This window comes from Crocodylus siamensis, chromosome 5 (genome assembly GCF_052110815.1).
Source record: "Crocodylus siamensis isolate JL-2025a chromosome 5, ASM5211081v1, whole genome shotgun sequence".
Taxonomy (NCBI): Eukaryota; Metazoa; Chordata; order Crocodylia; family Crocodylidae; genus Crocodylus; species Crocodylus siamensis.
This window is the reverse complement of record NC_143399.1, coordinates 26,431,757-26,449,930: the sequence shown is the minus strand read 5'-3', so window position 1 is coordinate 26,449,930 and position 18,174 is coordinate 26,431,757.

The window sequence follows — 18,174 nt, the reverse complement described above, 5'->3', positions numbered from 1 at the left end:
ATTCCATAAACCATGTAATAAACTGTCTTTGCCCAATCCTCAGGTCAGCAGGGTGCATGGTTCAAAGAGGGCTCGGGGATTGAACAGAGGTGGTTTGTATGCTACCTGTACAAATGCTCTAGGTGCAAACTAGAACAGCCTCAGGGTGAAAAAACACAGCAGCACAATCTGAAGGTGACAAAGACATTGAAATGCTAGTATTTGCCATTTACAAGCAATTAACAGAATTGAAGGTTTTCCTATGCTAAGTATGAAAAGGAAAGTTTTAATAAATATTTGTATAGTACACCAAATTTAGGGATTGCTGTACCAGTAAAGGTTTGCGTGGCAAGAGCTGTAAAGATTACTGAATACCTCTGGTTGATGACTTTTCAAGCTCACTAAATGAAATAAATTCTTGAAGTTTCTTTTCAGCACATAGAACACTCATAATTTGCTTCCATTGCAATAGTTTGCCCTTCTACTACATCATAGACAATTGTCTGCTCCTATCAGTTATCATACTCTTGGTTACTCTTAAGCAGGGGCAGGCAAAATATGGTCCATGGGCTGGATCCAGCCCACCAGGCCATTCTATCTAGCTCGCAAGGCCCCTAAAAAATTTAGAAAATTAATATTTATCTGCCCCGGCTGTCTGTCAAAGATGACGGTAGGACACAGGGAGAGCTGACAGAAGAACTAAACAGCTGCAGCAGTGAGTACGGCCCGGCCCAGACCCACCTCCAGCTCACCCCCACCCCAGGCTCTGCCTAGAAGGGGATTCTGGAGGCTTCTGGCCTGGGGCTTTTCCTGCCTCCCCATGCTGAGGGAAATGCAGATAAGAAGGAGCGGGGGAGGGAGGCAGGGGAGGACCATGGGCAATCGTCCCAGTCCTCAGGGACAGACCAGGCTGGTTCCTGTGGTCCTGGTGCTGAAGCTGGGAACTGCATGCTGCCACAGGCTGGCTGGCCGGTGGGCAGGGGCAAGCGGAGAAATGGCTGCGGTAGGTGGGGGGAAAGGGCAATGAGCAAGTGCATGGATCACAGCAACAGCTGGGAGGGAGCATGTCACCCACGCCAATGCCACAGGGCCAGCACCAGTGAGGTCCAGAGCAGAGTGTCAGGAATGTAGAGCCAGGCTGTCAGAAACTTTATGGAACTGGCCTGGCTCCCTTCTCTCCCTGCTTGAGCAGCACAGCCTAGCTCCATACTGCCCCTGGAACCCTGGGCCCCACCATCCTGCTGCCCCATGCTCCCTCCCAGCTATTGTTGCACTCCATGTGCCTGCTTGCTGCTCCTTCCCCCTGACTGCCACAACCATTTCCTCACTTGCCCCCCACCCTCACCTGCTGTGCTCTGGCACCATGTGGTTCCTAGCTGTAGTGCCGGGACCATAGAAGGAGCTGGAACGTGGTGCCAGAGTGGCTGGGGGGGGCGGGCAGGGGAATGGGAAAGTGGCAGAAGGGCAGCAGTGGCAGACACGGGGCAAGTGGCAGTGAGCAGGAGTATGGGGCCCGCGCCAGTGCCCAGGGCCAGAAGTGGCAGGAGTGCAGAGCCTGGGCTTGCAAGAGCACTGGCAAGGGCTCTGCTTGACACAGCAGGAGCAGGGCAGGCTGTGGGAAAATCCTCCCCCTTCACCCAAGCCACAACCCTCCCCAGCCACACTTTCCCCACACACACAGCCCCTCACACCTATCCACCCCTGACAACCCCCCACACACTCTCCCCCACGTTCCACATACCCACAAACTTTTACCCACCCTCCCACAATATACAAGAGTAAGACTTCATTTTAAGCTATTATACTATCACTTCTATGTACACTACACAAACGCATGTAAATCAGGACAAAAATATGTTTTAAATGAAATTAATGAATGTTGTAGTATATGTTTAATTTTTAGGATATAATTTGGTATTTTTCTAGTTCAGACAAAGCAAAACCCCTTGCTAAAAGAAGTAATTTCAGGGAGCAAGGGGAGGGACTTCTAATAGCAATGGTTAGAGGTGGGACTTCCAGCCCCAAGATAGTGATCAGAGGGTGGGGCACCCGTCAGGGGGTGGGGCTAGCCATGCAGCCCTCAGTGGCTTACCAAAACTTGGTAAGTGGCCCTCCACCCGAAATAATTTCCCACCCCTGCTCTTATGTATGTTTTATACACTCTTTAAAACATTCTAGCTATGCTAATGTGATGCAAAATGAAAAAAAATGTGGACGCACAGCACCAGATTCTTCTGCTTGTTATACAACAGCTACTGCAGAAATAACTTCACATTTAATCACAGTTTCACTAATATAAAGCCAGAGTGAGATGAGGAATCAAAACATGCCGCTTTAGGAAATAGAAAATTGGTAACAACAGTCCTTTCAGTCTACCAGACTCAGTAGTTGGACACCAAAGCTTGACTCAGAATAAGGCACACATGCTAACACTGAGGACAGCTGTTAGCACAATTCACCAGGGCCTGTGGTAAATTCTCTCTCATTGACCATTTTTAGATCACAACTACAATTTTCCCCCAAAATTATTGTTTTAGTCTAAACTGGAACTAATTCAGAGAAGTTTTATGGCCAGGGTTTATGCAAAAGGTGAAATGAAAAGATTTCATTTTTTCCTTCTGACCTCATAATCAGCAGTACGTGGTCTCACGCTGCTAAATTGTTTATGCATTTTTTGCAGTGTTCATATGTTTATTGATACAGGTGGACACACATCACCCCATTGGTTTGGATTTGTTCTCAAGACTTTGTTTTAGGAGCTTATAGTTTTAATTTTTCATCATCTCATTCATTTATTATTTTCTCTGAAGCTCCCATATCCGCCCATCAATAACAACCTTTACAACAGAAGCAGAAAATACATTTTATTTCAAAACTAGCTACTGCCCCCCCACCATCCTTTTTCTGATGGGTGAAATTATGGTTAATTAAATTATATCTACCTGCCATTAATCAGGCCAAATTCCTATGAGATCCTTGCCTTCTAGGTACAGTAGGGTCAGGTTCTACTTGTCAAGATATCAGTGACCAGTAGAAAATAGTGTTTTACAAAAGTAATTTCATAGTTTAATTATAAAATATGCTTAATAAGTTTTAACTGATGGAATTAGATATTACATTTGAAATCCCATGCCTTTGTATATTGTTGCATGGTACCGATGGAACAATTCCCTCAATGTGATGCTATCGTTCTATGTTCTGTATGAATAAAACATATACCAGAGAATTCTTTGCCCCAAAGAATTGCTATTGAACTCAGAAAGGAGTTCTGTATGGAGAGGAATTGCAGACCTTGGTGCTGAGATGAAAAAAGGACTTAAAAATCCCCCACAATGTATATTTTTCTAGTTTCATGTCTAGTCTTTAAACAAGTACCTAACAACAATTAGCCATGAGGGCTGGGGCTGAAGTTCAGATGACACATTTAGAGTGAAATGGAATTTGGCAGCTTCACATACAGATAAAGATTCTTATATATAACCTTTTCCCCTTGCTTGTTTAGCTGCATAATTTATATTAATATGCAGATTAATGGTTCAGGATATTGGCTATATGGTTTGTCTAACTTGGGTTCCTGGATATATTTTACTGGAAAGAATATTCTCATTGCTAATATTGGATGGTTTATAAACAACTCACCTGTAAAACCATATTGGTTTAATCCTTTAATCAAATATTTTTGGCTAACATTTTTTAAGTGGGAGGAAAAAAACCAAATTCCCATATATTTTTTCCCCTGAAAATTTCATGAATCAGAGCCAACAAAAAAAATTCTAGACATATTCTACAAGAAAAAGAAAACCGCTGGCCAGCTAAAACACACAGACATAATTTCAAATTGGAGTGAATTATTGCAGATATTGCTTTAATAATTGGGCCATGTACAGCAGTCAAACCTAGATTCTCTCACAAGCAAACAAGGCACTACTAGATCATTCTGAAAGGAAGATTTGTATGGGAATTTTTTGGTGGACAGTATGATCCTATAACACAAGAATAATATCTAAGAACCAGTAATTAGGTATATCAGCTGTATGGAGATCCAGCCCTGACACAGGAAATCAAAATAGAATGAAAGAATGGAAGTGATCCAGACACAAAAGGAAGTACAGCTCAGGATACCAAAAGGGGAAAGGGCTGCCAAGATGACAAAGACAAAGATGGCTAGATGATGTAGTGTCAGAACTACATAAATGAAATGTGATGACTAGAGAAGGAAGGCACACAACTGATAGGAATGGACAAAGATAGTGGAGGCAGCCAAGAGCTAATATAGACAGACAGATTACTTTAATAACAACCTTGCCACTCTGAGTGAGTAGGTACATGGAATATATTCTATACAGGAACTGAAATAACTTGGTTTCAATTCCAGAAACCCAGCTTGAGCTTTTAGGCACCAGTGGAATGCATTGCCGCTATACAGTGATAGGGTGGGTGAGGATTTCCATGGTTTAACAATTTTTTGCTTGTGTTTTGCCACCAAGTGGAAAAGTGACTTGTGGTGACATGCCTGACCCTGGAGAGAGAAGTCATGCCTTTCCTGAATACCATAAAATTCATTCCTGCCTGACAAGGTGCAAAGAGTAGATGCTTTTGAGTATACCTAGTTTTACCAAATAGCACATGCACATTGCATTTTATGTAAGTTTCTGAGAAGGGGAATCCTCAGAACTATGGCCCATAAAGTCCTCTTGCTCTCCCCTTCTATTTCTGAATCTTACATGTGCACATACACACTATACACATACATCCTTCAAGCTACATGAGTTGAAGAGAATGCTTTATTGTCAAAACACTTAGTATATTTTTCAAGAACAAAGTCTGAACATTTCCAGAAAACAGATGGCATTTGATAAAAGTTGTTCTCCCAGTGGTGTCCCTCTTTGGTTGTAGCTGTGGAAAGTATTTTTATGTAGCTGAGAATCTGTTTTTGTTTCCCTTAGTCCTTTCACACCCTGGGACCTGGACTTTCTCATAGGTTAAATGAGTTGGTGGATTTAACTGAGAGGTCCTTTAAAAATGTTGGCAGTTCATTACTGGAATTTCACAGAGGAAGGGCTAAGGGGCTTTTAAATGTAGTGAGTTCCTCATATATTTTAAATATCTGCCTTTTAGCAAATCAAGATTTTCTGTGTTGCAAAGTACAAATCCTTGATCCATTATTTCCTTGCATATTTAATTTAATCTCAATGAACTACTATTGCAACATGGGGTTTTTTGTCTGCACATCATGCAATAATCAAGATATCAACATCTTTTTTAGTCTAAGATCTAACCTGGAGTACAGACAGAAGTGCAGCTCCACGCTGTACTGAGAATGCTTTACAGGAAGCATTGAGTTATAATGATTTCCCAGACCAAACAGAAGTTCACTGTTGATTCCAGTGGGAAGGCAAATCTAGCTGCTGGCTACAAGCCTGCAGCCAGCTTCCCATAACAATGACTACTTCTATGTGCAAGATGCCAAAGTTTTCAGAATGGGAGGAGGGAAAGGCAGCAAAGGGAGCTTGTTGTAGGGATTCCTTAGCCAGTGCTGGAGGGTGAGGTGGAGGAATTAGAGACCTCCCCATCTCGAGGCGGGGGGGGGGGGCGGAGAATCCAATGCACCCACCCATGCTCCAGTGGGGGCTGGAAAACCCCCAGACTGAACTCCCTCCACACCCTTTCCCCACTCCCATTCTGAAAACAGTGACAGGCTGGCAGGCAGCATAGACACAGGTTACAGAAGATGCTGTTCTGAAATATCTTTATCTGACACCTCACGCAATGAGGGTTCAGATTTTCACACAATCAGCCACTTCTAAACAGTCTGCAGCCATGCACTTGTGTTAGGTCATGGCTTTAGACTGCTTTCTGTTGTCAGATGGGGTGAAAATTGTTGCTTTTGTCTGCTCCCCATGTGTTAACATTGTCTTGATATTTCATAGATTTCATAGATTTCATAGACGTTAGGGCTGGAAGGGACCTCGGGAGATCATTGAGTCCAGCCCCCTGCCCAAAGGGCAGGAAGTCAGCTGGGGTCATAGGATCCCAGCAAGATAAGCATCCAATTTACTCTTGAAGGTGTTCAGCGTAGGTGCTTGAACCACCTCTGCTGGCAGACTGTTCCAGACCTTGGGGGCTCAGACAGTAAAGAAATTCTTCCTTATGTCCAGCCTGAAACGGTCTTGCAGGAGTTTATAACCGTTCAACCTTGTCATCCCTTGGGGCACTCTGGTGAACAAATGTTCCCCCAGATCCTGGTGGTCACCCCCGATAAACTTAAAGGAGGCCATCAGATCACCCCGAGCCTGCGCTTTTCCAGGCTAAAGAGTCCCATGGCTCTCAGCCTGTCATCGTAACATCTGTTTTCCTGACCTCTGATCATGCGTGTGGCTCTCCTCTGGACTCTCTCAAGCTTCTCCACATCCTTTTTGAATTGTGGAGCCCAACACTGGACGCTGTGCTCCAGCTGCGGCCTCACCAAGGCCGAGTACAAGGGGAGAATGACGTCCCAGGATTTGCTCGAGAAGCATCTATGGATGCACGCCAGCATTTTGGTTGCTTTACTAGCCGCAGCATCGCATTGCAGGCTCATGTTCATCTTGTGGTCAATGATGACCCCCAAGTCTCTTTCTTCTGTAGTGCTAACCAACGTAGCACTGCCGAGCCTATAAAGATGCTGCAGGTTTTTCCTCCCAAGGTGGAGAACCTTGCATTTTCCGGTGTTAAACACCATTAGGTTCTCGTCCGCCCATTTGCTGAGCTTGTCCAGGTCAGCCTGGATCACCCACTATCTTCTGGCGTGGATGCTTTGCCCCAAAGTTTGGTGTCATGGGCGAACTTGGCCAGTCCACTCCTAACTCCAATGTCCACATTGTTAATGAAGATGTTGAACAGGATGGGTCCCAGGATAGAGCCTTGAGGGACCCCACTGGTCACAGGGCACCATAATGAGTGACTGCCATCAGTTACAACCCTCTGGGTCCGACCACGGAGCCAGTTTCCCAGCCAGCAGATCATGGTGGAGCCAAGGCCACAACTGGCCAGTTTGGCCAAGAGGTGATCATGGGATACCAGATCAAAGGCTTTTTTGAAGTCAAGATATATGACATCAATCTCTTCTCCCTTGTCCAGGTGACAGGTCACCTGGTCATAGAAGGAAATGAGATTGGTCAAACAAGACCTACCCGCAACAAACCCGTGCTGGCTATCCCTTAGAATGTTAGCCTGGGCCAGTCCATCAAGGATGGCCTCCTTAATAAACTTTTCTAAGATCTTCCCCAGGATAGAAGTCAGGCTAATGGGCCTGTAGTTAGCCGGATCCACTCTCCTCCCTTTCTTGAAGATCGGCACCACATTGGCCTTCTTCCAGTCTTCGGGCACTACACCAGAGCGCCAGGAGTTTTCAAAGATCCGTGCCAGGGGCTGGGCTATGACACTTGCAAGCTCCTTGAGTACCCTGGGGTGCAGATTGTCAGGGCCAGCTGACTTGAAGGTATCCAGCTTCTCAAGGTGTTCCTTCACGAGGTCAGTATTGATGGAGGGTAGGGGATCCCCATCATCCGGATCTCCCTGTCCCATAGCAGGCATGGGCGTCCCATGGGACTGATGAAAGACTGACGCAAAGTACCTATTTAATAGGTTGGCTTTTTCCTGGGCGTCAGTTGTCAGTTGCCCCATCTGGTTTAGCAGGGGTCCAACATTGCCCTTGCTTTTCCTCCAGCTCCCCACATATCTGAAATAGGATTTTTTGTTGTCCTTGATGCTTGAAGCTAGTTGGAGTCCAGTTGAAGCCTTGGCTTTCCTGGTTTGCTCTCTGCAAGACTGGACCAGTGCAGAATAATTCTCCTTGGAGGTGAATCCCGTCCTCCATCCTTGTAGGCTTTCCTTTTTAGCCGCAGGAGGTCCGCTAGGTCCCTAGAGAGCCAGGAGGGCTGCTGTGCCTTCTTGCTGCCTTTCCTCCATGTTGGAATAGATTTAGCTTGTGCACTGAGGATCGCTTCCTTGAGAAGCAACCACTCTTCTTGAACTCCCATCTCCCTGGGGTCATGGACCCTGAGGGCCTGACCGACAAGCCTCTTGAGCTTGTCAAAGTTGGCTTTCTCTGATGTTCTGCCTCCACTCCCCAAAAATAAAAGAAAATGTATAGTTTGGCTTTTTGTTCTTTATGCTAGTCTAGGCCTACCCATAAAATAAGAGTTCAATAATAAAGTTCACTCATTTATAATTTATTTGAAGTGAAATTCATCATCTTAGCAGTAATCTGCCGAATATTTTGTATGTCACTTAAATTGTTAATTGGAGTTTGTGTGGCTTAACTGGTATATAAAACCCTGAACAGGTATTGAGTGACATTCAGCCTTGCTTTGTAAGTTTGATTTTTTTTTTTTAATACTCTGTCCATTTTTATATCAGTTTGAAAATCATATGACGTAAGAACAGCATTCTGCCTATCTATGAAGACATTTTACTCTACATGATGGGATTGGTACTCTACATGATGGGATATATTTGTGACAGAAGCAGGTCAGAGTTCTCATACAAGGAGTGCAAATAGCCAAAAATACTAATTTACCACAAACATATTCTTATTTTAGAAAATATGAACAAAACTAAGGAAATAGACATTTAAGTTGGAACTGCCTGGATGCAGTTCTAACTTGCATGCTGAGACTGTTACTGTCATAAATACCACACCCCAGGAAACTGATAACATTAACTATGACCAAAGCAGTTGTACCTTTCCAACATTTTCAGTATAATTGCTCTAATGAACTGGTGCTGTATTAGAAAATGTTCAGTGTATAGCAATTCACTATTGATGGAATAGTATTCTCTGGTCATTCATATGCATGACTTTTTGGGTAGTAACATAGTAGTAAGTAAGTGGTAGTACTTTGAAGGTATAAAGACATTTATGGCCAAAAAAATTTGGCATCACTCCTATCAGGGGATTAAGACCATATTGGGCCTACTGCAGACAAAATTTCAGGTCTTTCTGTTCGTTCTCTCTTCCTAGGTATCCTCTTAGGCCATGTGTAGAATAAATGAAGGGCATGTGTGCATGGCACTTTAAAGTGGGCTAAGTGCTTTTCCACCACTTTAATGATATTGGTGTTTGCATATTGCACATTTAGTTACAGCCACTGTAGCAAATTCGTGGTGTAATGCGCCTTAAATGACTTGGGGCACAGCAAACTAAATCTCCTCCAAGGAGTTTTTAGTTTGCTGCCCTGCCAGCCACAGAGCAAAGCATTGGGCTCCATGCAGCTCAGCAGCTCTGCAGGAAGCCCTACAGGCACTGACTGTCAGCAGCCTGGGAAGACAGGCTCTGTCCAAGAAAAGCAGTGAGCCTGATCTCCCTCCCTTCCAACCCCCTGGAGTCTGCCTGCCTGCCTGCCTGCCTCAGCTGCAGAGGGACCCACTTCCCTCTGCAGCTGTGGTGCCCCCCAGGACCACCCAAGCCAGGTGCCTATGGGCAGGCAAAAAAAAAAGTAGTGAACCTGAACTTCTTTCCCCTCCCCCCTGCAACAGCCTGCCTGCTAGGGCTGTGTGACGCTTTGGTCCCTGAGTTGGTTCGGCAGAGATCCAGCCTGATTCAGTGGCTGAATTGGAGCCCTCCAAATTGATTCAGAGAGATTTGGAAAGATTTGGCAATTCAGACATAGAGACAGCTTTAAATGTTTTTTTCTACGTACCTCTAAGTAGCAGAGGCTCATGAGTGCTGCGATGCTGGGGTGCATGAAGTGTCCCACAGAAGCATATGGGGGGGGTGTCCCCAGTGCATTTGGAAGTATTTCTGGTCCACTTCCATGTCTGTTGGGGAGCACTCTGGGGGGGACCTGTGCCCCCTGTTCCCTCCCAGCTCAGTGACTGGTGCCTCCTGGGTCTGGGGGGGCACCCAGGGTCCCCCCATGGCTGATTGCTGAGCAGGGGGGCCTGGGGAGGGGCCCAGAACACTCTCCTGAAGACCCAGAAGTGGATCAGAAGCACTTCCGGTCCATTTCTGAGTTTGCTCCTGTGGGACGTTCCGTGTGCCCCAACGTCCCAGAAATCATGAGCCATGCCTAGTACGTCAAGGTACGTAGAAAAAACTTTTAAAGCTGTATCTATGTCCGAATCACTGATTCTCTTAATCAGCATTGAATCTTCAGATTCGGGTTCAGCCAAATTGAATCAGGGACAGTGATCCGAATCACCGAACTGAATCACTGTCCCTGATTCGGGCTGAATCCAAATCTGAATATAATAGGGCCTGCTTCACACATCCCTACTTCCTGCCTGACCTGTGTGGGGGCCCAGTGCTTCTCTCCATGGCTGTGGTGCCCCCTGGGACCACCCAAGCCAGGTTCCTGCAGGTAGGTGCCGCTTGGGGGGGCACCACTGCTGCGTAGGAAAGCACCAGCCCTCCCACAACCCAAGGACTGCTCCACCCACCAGCAGCTCACCCTCTTCTCCTCACCGCCGGAGAGGCAGATAATTGGGTGTGTGCACAACACAGAGGTTTAAAAGGCCCTAAATTGTAGCAGTGTTTTTAAAAACCCACCACTTCAATTTAGGGCCCCCACTTTGTCTACACATGCTCTTACATACCTGAACCTATTTTACAGATCATTCCTAAATTTCTCATATAGAAATTCAGTGACAACTGTGAATAACATATAGATAACATATTATATAACATATTATGGGAATGGATAAAACATTCCAAATAAGAGCTATATGATGGTAAATTTCTCACTTGCCACTAGCCTAGAGTGTCTGCCTGACTTTCCCTTATTATAGACTCACTACTCCTTTATCCATTATTAAACTGGCACCTAGGGAGAATTTGACTAGCTTTCAGAGGCATGACTTTTCCTCAAAGAAAGTGATAGTTACTTTACACAGCTCCTGAGTTCAGGTAGAATAGATATCATGAGGATAGCTCTGTAACTCAGAATCATGTCATGGAAAGGGACAGTGATGGTTTCATTAAGAGACTAATAACATGATTCTCTGTGTCTTTGCCTTGCTTTTGGTATAGATGAAGCTGGTAATAATACCTATAGCCAAGGTTTCCTGACATTTCTTTCATAAGAGCCTATTTTTTAGTGGTTTAGATGTTTGTTAAACAGTAATTATTCAAGCTAAGATTATCCATTCAGGCTGAATTTTTGGAAAATTTCAGCAAAAAATGGTTCAGCTGTTTCTGATAATAAAGTTAAAAGAAAATATATTACTTTGCCCATATTAGCAAAATCCTATTGGAAAGCTGTAGTTTCTCAATGCTTTAGAGCAGGGACTTTGTTTAACAGGGAGGGTCATCATGGAATCAGAGATGTCTGTTGTCCCAATGGATGTCCATACACATTTGACCACATTATAAAGCTCTGCAAATGCAAAAGTGGTAATAATTTATTTTCAGCTTTTGCTAAAACATGTCAATGCCCAATTCTTACATCATCTGTAGAGTTGGGCAGCTAATGTCCTAAACAATCTGGCTACTAACCTGTCTCCAAGTGGGGAATGTAGGGGCTGAGTTGGATTTTCTGTGTAACTGGTTCATTTGGATGCCAGGGACTGTTGTGTGCCAACCATAGGCTATGAGAACAAAGAGAATGTCTTTTGTGCTTTCAGTACTCCTGCTTCAGAGACCCAGATGGCATGGATAAGGAAAGAAACAACCTGACTAGAATGCAGAAGGGTAAAGTGTTGGAATTGTGATACTGGAGGACTGGAAACAAACTGGAACTTGAATAAGAAGCCTGGAGGATCTCCAAAGGAAAAACTATGACCTGATTTGTTGGGTGTCTACCATAAGACACCTGAGGCATGTCTACATGTACAGTTATTATACCTGAATAAACTGTAGAGCTTATTGCTCCAGACTTAATTGCTACCAGGTGCATGTTTAAAAGGCATATCCAGCAGCAGTTAACTCCAGAGCAATAAGCTCCACAGTGTATTCAGGCATAGCACATGGAGCATGGGTGGAGCAGCCCTTGCTGACAAGGGACCTGGGGGGTCAGCCTGCCAGCCCAGGGCTACTCTAACATGGCTCAACATGTTGTGGATGGGCTGGCAAGGCACGAGGGTGCTTAAGACCAGGGATACCCAGCAGGCAGCCCCCATACTGAAGCACCTCCATGCCTCAGCCACCCAGGAAGCATCTACATGTGTGCTGCTGCAGTGTCTTTTATTCTACAGCAAGATAATACTTGTATTTACAAGTACTATCCTGTTGCAGAGTAAATTAGTTTACTTCAGCCTAATAGGGCTGCACGTGTAGATGCTGAGACGTTTACTGCGCAGCTAATTTGTCAGCTGCACAGTAAACATCTTATGTAAATGCGCCCCTTGATTCTAATTTGTGGATTTGCTAAACACTATTTCAGCTGTGACCAAATACAAGTTCTCCTAAAAAATAATGATATCATGTTGTAAAATGCTAAATTGTCTGAAAATCAGGCATTACAAACCAGGCGCCCAAAATTAATAGAAATGTCTTAGTTCAGTGTGTCTGTTCCTCAGTTTCTTGCCTATAAAATGGCAATCCACCTCACATTCTGGGGATGCTATCTGAAGCTAGATTAATTAATGTTTGTGGAGTGTACAGATGTTGAAATAAAGAAAATCACAGAAGAGTCTATGAGGAAATTACTAATTCCATCTTCAGAGCAAGGTTTGAATCATGTACAGTAAATAAGGTGTAGAGCCTTACATTGAGAAATAGTATAAATTCATGTAAGACAGGTCCATTCAAAGCTATTAAATAGAACAGTCAGGGATGTGTCTTCTGACATCCCTAGAGCAATGTTGGTAGATGCTAGGATGGGGGTGGAACATTCCAGCTATGTCCATATGTTCTCCTTCTAAAGCTGCTACTACTGCCACTATCAGAGACATGGTACTGGGTTGGCTGGGGCACTGTTCTGACCCAATATGGTGCTACCTATGTTCTTAAACAAAATGTTAGAACTGCTTATTAGGGGAGCTACACCTTTATGTGCCCTGAATGGCCAGGTTTTGAGAGAAAATGACTATAAGATCTTGTAATTTAGAATGGTGCCATAATGCATAATGCAAAGGGGATGAATTAAGGTTATTTCTGGCATTTCCTAACTTGGGTGCTTGCCTTTCCAAACATAACAGTGTTCTTTTAGCACAAGTTTTATTTATGTAAATTGCATAGAGCACAGAATAGTGCATATTGAAATACACAAGTCCTTTCATTATGTATAAAAGGCAGCGCTGGTAATGCCATTGGGATTTTTTTAATTTATTGCAAAGAGCACACTGAGTTAAAGGCCTTTCAGATGACCTTGATGATACACTGCACCTTTTGAGCCACAAAGCATAAATTAAATATGTGCATGTGTAAAGTCAAAAGATCACAATATAATACAATGTAAGACTGAGCTTTATGGATGGTGTTTGGGGCATGTTTTATGCTACAGCAATTTAGTTAGGAGAAGAAACTCTCTAAAAACAATGACCTTAAGTTTGTATCTAACTCATTCTAATAGCAAGCCATTTGTCAGGCTTTTGTGCCTTTGTCATAAGTATTATAAAAAGCCACTGAAAATAAAACACTTTCTGGTCTCTTTTTAAATTTCAAATATTGGTTTAATGCAATCCAGTTTCCCCTAAAATGACCACAGAGGATTTCTCCATTAGATAAATGGCCATCATCAATTTATACAATACGTGGCCCATTTGTTCCTTGAGGTAGCACTAAATCACTATCTCATGTACGCACATGCTGAACCTAATTTATGTTTGTTATTTTCTCCTTTTTTTGCTTTCTTATAGACTGAGGGTCTATAAGAAAGGCTGGTAGACTTTCAGGCATTAAATAGAGGCTGCATTTGGCAGGCTGACATTAATAGAGATTTTATTAGATACCTCTGACATGATCATGTTATATTTAGTTAATACACATGGGAACTTTAAAATGCAAACAAGTAATAATCCCCAGTGCATATTTTTACTCCAATTACATAAGACAAGGATTAAATAACAGATTTTGCAACAAATCAGTAACCCCTTAAATTGTATTTTGAAAGTTGTCTGTCTTCATAATTATCGATTTTTCTTTAAAAAATATGCTTTTTGGTAATTCATCAATGGAAAGTTATTCACAGGAGAAATGAATGATAAAATTATACATTTTAAAAAAAGAAACATAAAGCTCTATTTTAAGAATGTGCTGAAAAGCGGATTAAAGTATTTATCATGGGATTAGTATTATAGTGTTCGGGACTCTCCTGGGTTTAGTTAAATACTTGCTGTACTTGATCCATAAATTAAATTCCCTACTGGTCCTAATAAATTATACCACAAAAATGAATTGTTGAAGTAGTAAAAAACTTACTTTACATTTATCTTATCTGTATTTGTATTAAATTAGAAGAAAAACAACTAAAAACAAAAAGAGAACTCACAACCAAAGAAAAAAAAATTTCAGGAACTTTAACGTTAAAAATTAATAGCAAAGAAAGTATTATACTGAGAATCCAGCTTAAATCAAGGTGAAGTTTAAATAGCCATTATGTAATCCACTGGCCACACTGAACACAACATAGTAACATAAGATTCTAATTGTGTGTACAATGGGAGCATTATTGGAGAAAAAATGGTTCTCCACTATACTTCTACAGTTTTTCTCAAGTAATAAGTTTTCATAGGTGGTGGTAAGATCAGAATTTCTGCCTAGACTCAGAAGTATTTGGTTCAACAGCATAATTTTTCATATTTTCTTTTAGCCTTTAGCTTACTGCACTTCTTAATCATAGCTTTCTGAAACAATGACTGACTAATGACCTATTAACCCTATTCTTCTTTTCAATCTTTAGAGTGCTCTGATCTTATAGAGGACTCTCTGCTGTTCATTACAAACCTTTGGGTAACTTGTACCTAAAATAAATAAAGGCTAGGAAAGGCCAGATAAGGAGACAGTGCCTGAAAAGCCTTTAAAAAAAATGTCCTGGTCCAAAAAACCTACATGGCTTACCCGTCGATCCTTTTGCCTTCTCCTTCTGTGTGTCTTGTTCATCACTTATTATGGTCATATATGTAAATCTATGTACATGTTGTACATGTACATAAAGTAGAGCTGGGTGTGCACTGTAAAACGTGTCCATGAATCTCATAACTCATATTTTTAGATGACCTTTCTTTGGCCATGCTCATATCATTTGTGTTTGTATTCCACAAGCAGTTGAGGAGTTAAGTTTTACTGGTACAACCATTTGCAGAAAATAAAATTCAATGCTATGATTTGGTGTACTCACAAAAGGCTAGTTTTAAGTTCATCCATGAGAATGTCTGGGTGACTGAACAAATATTTCAAGCATAATCAGAGTTCAGTAACTGTATCATATGATTTGGATGATTAAGCATAGTTAAACGACACAGCTTGAATGGAGTAAGATCACTTGAATACTCAAAGAGCATGTACCAGGCCCTGCACATTACTGTGGCTTTTAATTAATTGCTTTATTGGTACCTGTATGATGCTTAGGCAGTTTTTTAAAGCTACTCTCTACTCGAGTGAACATCTACAGAGAACTGTTTGTGATCAGCAGGAATCTGATAAAAAAAAATCAACCAATTTTCAGTTAAAAACAAAAGTAACCCCAGATCCACATTTTTCCATAATTTAAATGAAACACCACTAACATACATACATACATACATATGTGTGTGTGTGTGTGTGTGTGTGTGTATGAGTGGTGTTTTGTTTCAATCATGGAAAAATGTGGTTCTGGGGTTACTTTTTTAAACAAAAAATTGGAGCTATTTTTTAAATCAGAGAAAACCAGGATCCCTGGCGATCAGACCATAAAAGTGAAAAAAACCTTGCAGAGAAAATAATTACTTCTGATACCATCTTTTTTTTGTTCCTGTTTCATAGCCCTCCTCCATTCCTTTAGGATAGAAACAGTTATTAACTGATATTGCATTTTAGCCACCATAAAAATGTTTATGGTAGCAGAGATGGTGAGAAAATAGGAGTCCCTGCCCTTTATAATGCCACATCACTGTAAAAACATGCCACTTCAGACCAGAGGATAGGCTCAAAGGGTGATAATCAATGGCTTAGTGTCTAGTTGGCAGCCAGCATCAAATGGAGTGCCCTCGGGGTTGGTCCTGGGGCCTGTTTTGTTCAATGTCTTCAGCAGCCTGGAAGATGGCATAGAGTGCACCTTCAGCAAGTTTGCAGATGACACCAAGCTGGGCGGAGTTGGAGATATGCTGAAGGGTAGAGCTAGGCTAGTAACTGAAATTGGAGGACTGGTCCAAAAGAAATCTCATGAGGTTCAACAAGGACAAGTGCAAAGTCCTGAATGTAGGACGGAACAATCCCATGCACCGGTACAAGCTGGGGATTGACTGGTTGGGCAGCAGCTCTGCAGAAAAGGACCTGGGGGTTACAGTGGCCAATAAGCTGGATATGAGCCAACAGTATGGCCTTCTGAAGAAGGCTAGCAGCATACTGGGCTGCATTGGTAGGAGTGTTGCCAGTTGGTCAAGGGAAGTGGTTATTCCCCTCTACTAAGCACTTGTGAGGCCACATCTGGAATACTGTGTTCAGTTTTGCACCCCCCATTACAGAAAGGAGGTGGACAAATTAGAGAGAGTCCAGCAGAGGGCACTGAAAATGGTGAGGGGGCTGGGGCACATGTCTTATAAGGAAAGACTGAGGGAACTGGGTTCATTTAGTCTAGAAAAGAGGAATCTGAGAGGGGATTTAATAGCAGCCTTCAACTAGCTGAAGGGGGGTTCAAAAGAGAATGTAGCTAGATTTTTCTCAGTATTGGCAGATGACGGAACAAGGAACAATGGTTTCAAGCTGCAGAAAGGGAATCTTAGGTTAGATATTAGGAAGAATTTTCTTACTACGAGGGTAGTAAAACACTGGAACAGATTACCGAGAAAGGTGGTGGAATCTCCCTCCTTCTAGGGTTTTATGACCTGACTAGACAAAGTTTTGGCTGGTATGATCTATCTACTTAGGGATGGTTCTGCCTTGAGCAGGGGATTGGACTAGATGACCTCCTAAGGCTCTTTCCAACCCTAATTTTCTATGTTCCTATGTCCATTTGTTCTGTGTACTTCCAGCTATCCTGGGCAGTTGCTCTGGCAACTTGAGGGGACCAATGCTGTGCACTGTAAGAATTCCTATACAGGATGGAAGCCATGAAACCCCAGGAGTACCTGCCTGGCTTTCTCCACTTACAGAGATGTGCCCCAGGAATCTCAAGGTACCTCTCTGTAAGTGGGAAAAGTTGGCATTCCATGCTTTCATAGACCTGCCCTGGGATCCCTAGGGGTGCATCTCTGTAAGTGGGAAACATCCCACATGCCTCTTGGCATGGAGGCATGGGAACAGGGGAATGCCAGTGCTCCATGGCTCTACCCTGGAACCTGCATGGCCTTGTGCTTTCATGCTGCACCCTGGACTGGGTTCTGTACTACCTGTGCTTCATGCAAAGAGGCATGGGGCCACATGGGACTCAGGGAATTCCTAGTGCTCTGTGCCCCCACACTGGGACCTGCATAGACAAGTGCCTCTGTATGAAGCATGGATCCGTGCATGACCTGGAATGCTTCCATCAGGAAGGCACATGGCACCAGAAATTCCTTGGCTCCCACATTGCCTCGTACTTCCTTACTAGGACCCATGCTGACCTGTGGCAGCATGAATTCTTTGGGTCCCATGCAAAACCATGCTACTGTGTAGCAGGACCCATGCCAACTTATGCCTCTGCATAAAGCATGGATGGCTGCAGGATCCAGCACAGTGTAGTAAGGGATATGGAGAATCCCCAGACAAAGGAAAAACATTATCCATTGTACCACATCGCATCCCAGTGGGTGACATGAGTTTCACCCAATCAAGTCAATCAGCTATGGTGGGGTATGTCCTGCCACAGTTATCCACTTTGGCTACATCTGTTTTTACCTTTAAATAGGGTGCCCATTTGTCCTGGATTGGCTGAGACAGTCCCAGATTTCAGAGGCTGGTCCCAGCCATCTAATGAAAATTAAAATGATCATCCTGGATGCAGGGTGCAGAGGCAAAGCAACAAGAGCTGTGAAATAGGAAGTCATAGTAGACAGCAAAATTGCCTATTAACACTAACTGTTGTTTCACAGGTGATTATTAATGCCTGTGAAATGAAGAACAATGGGGCATTAATGGGCCAGTGACTCCCTGCAGCC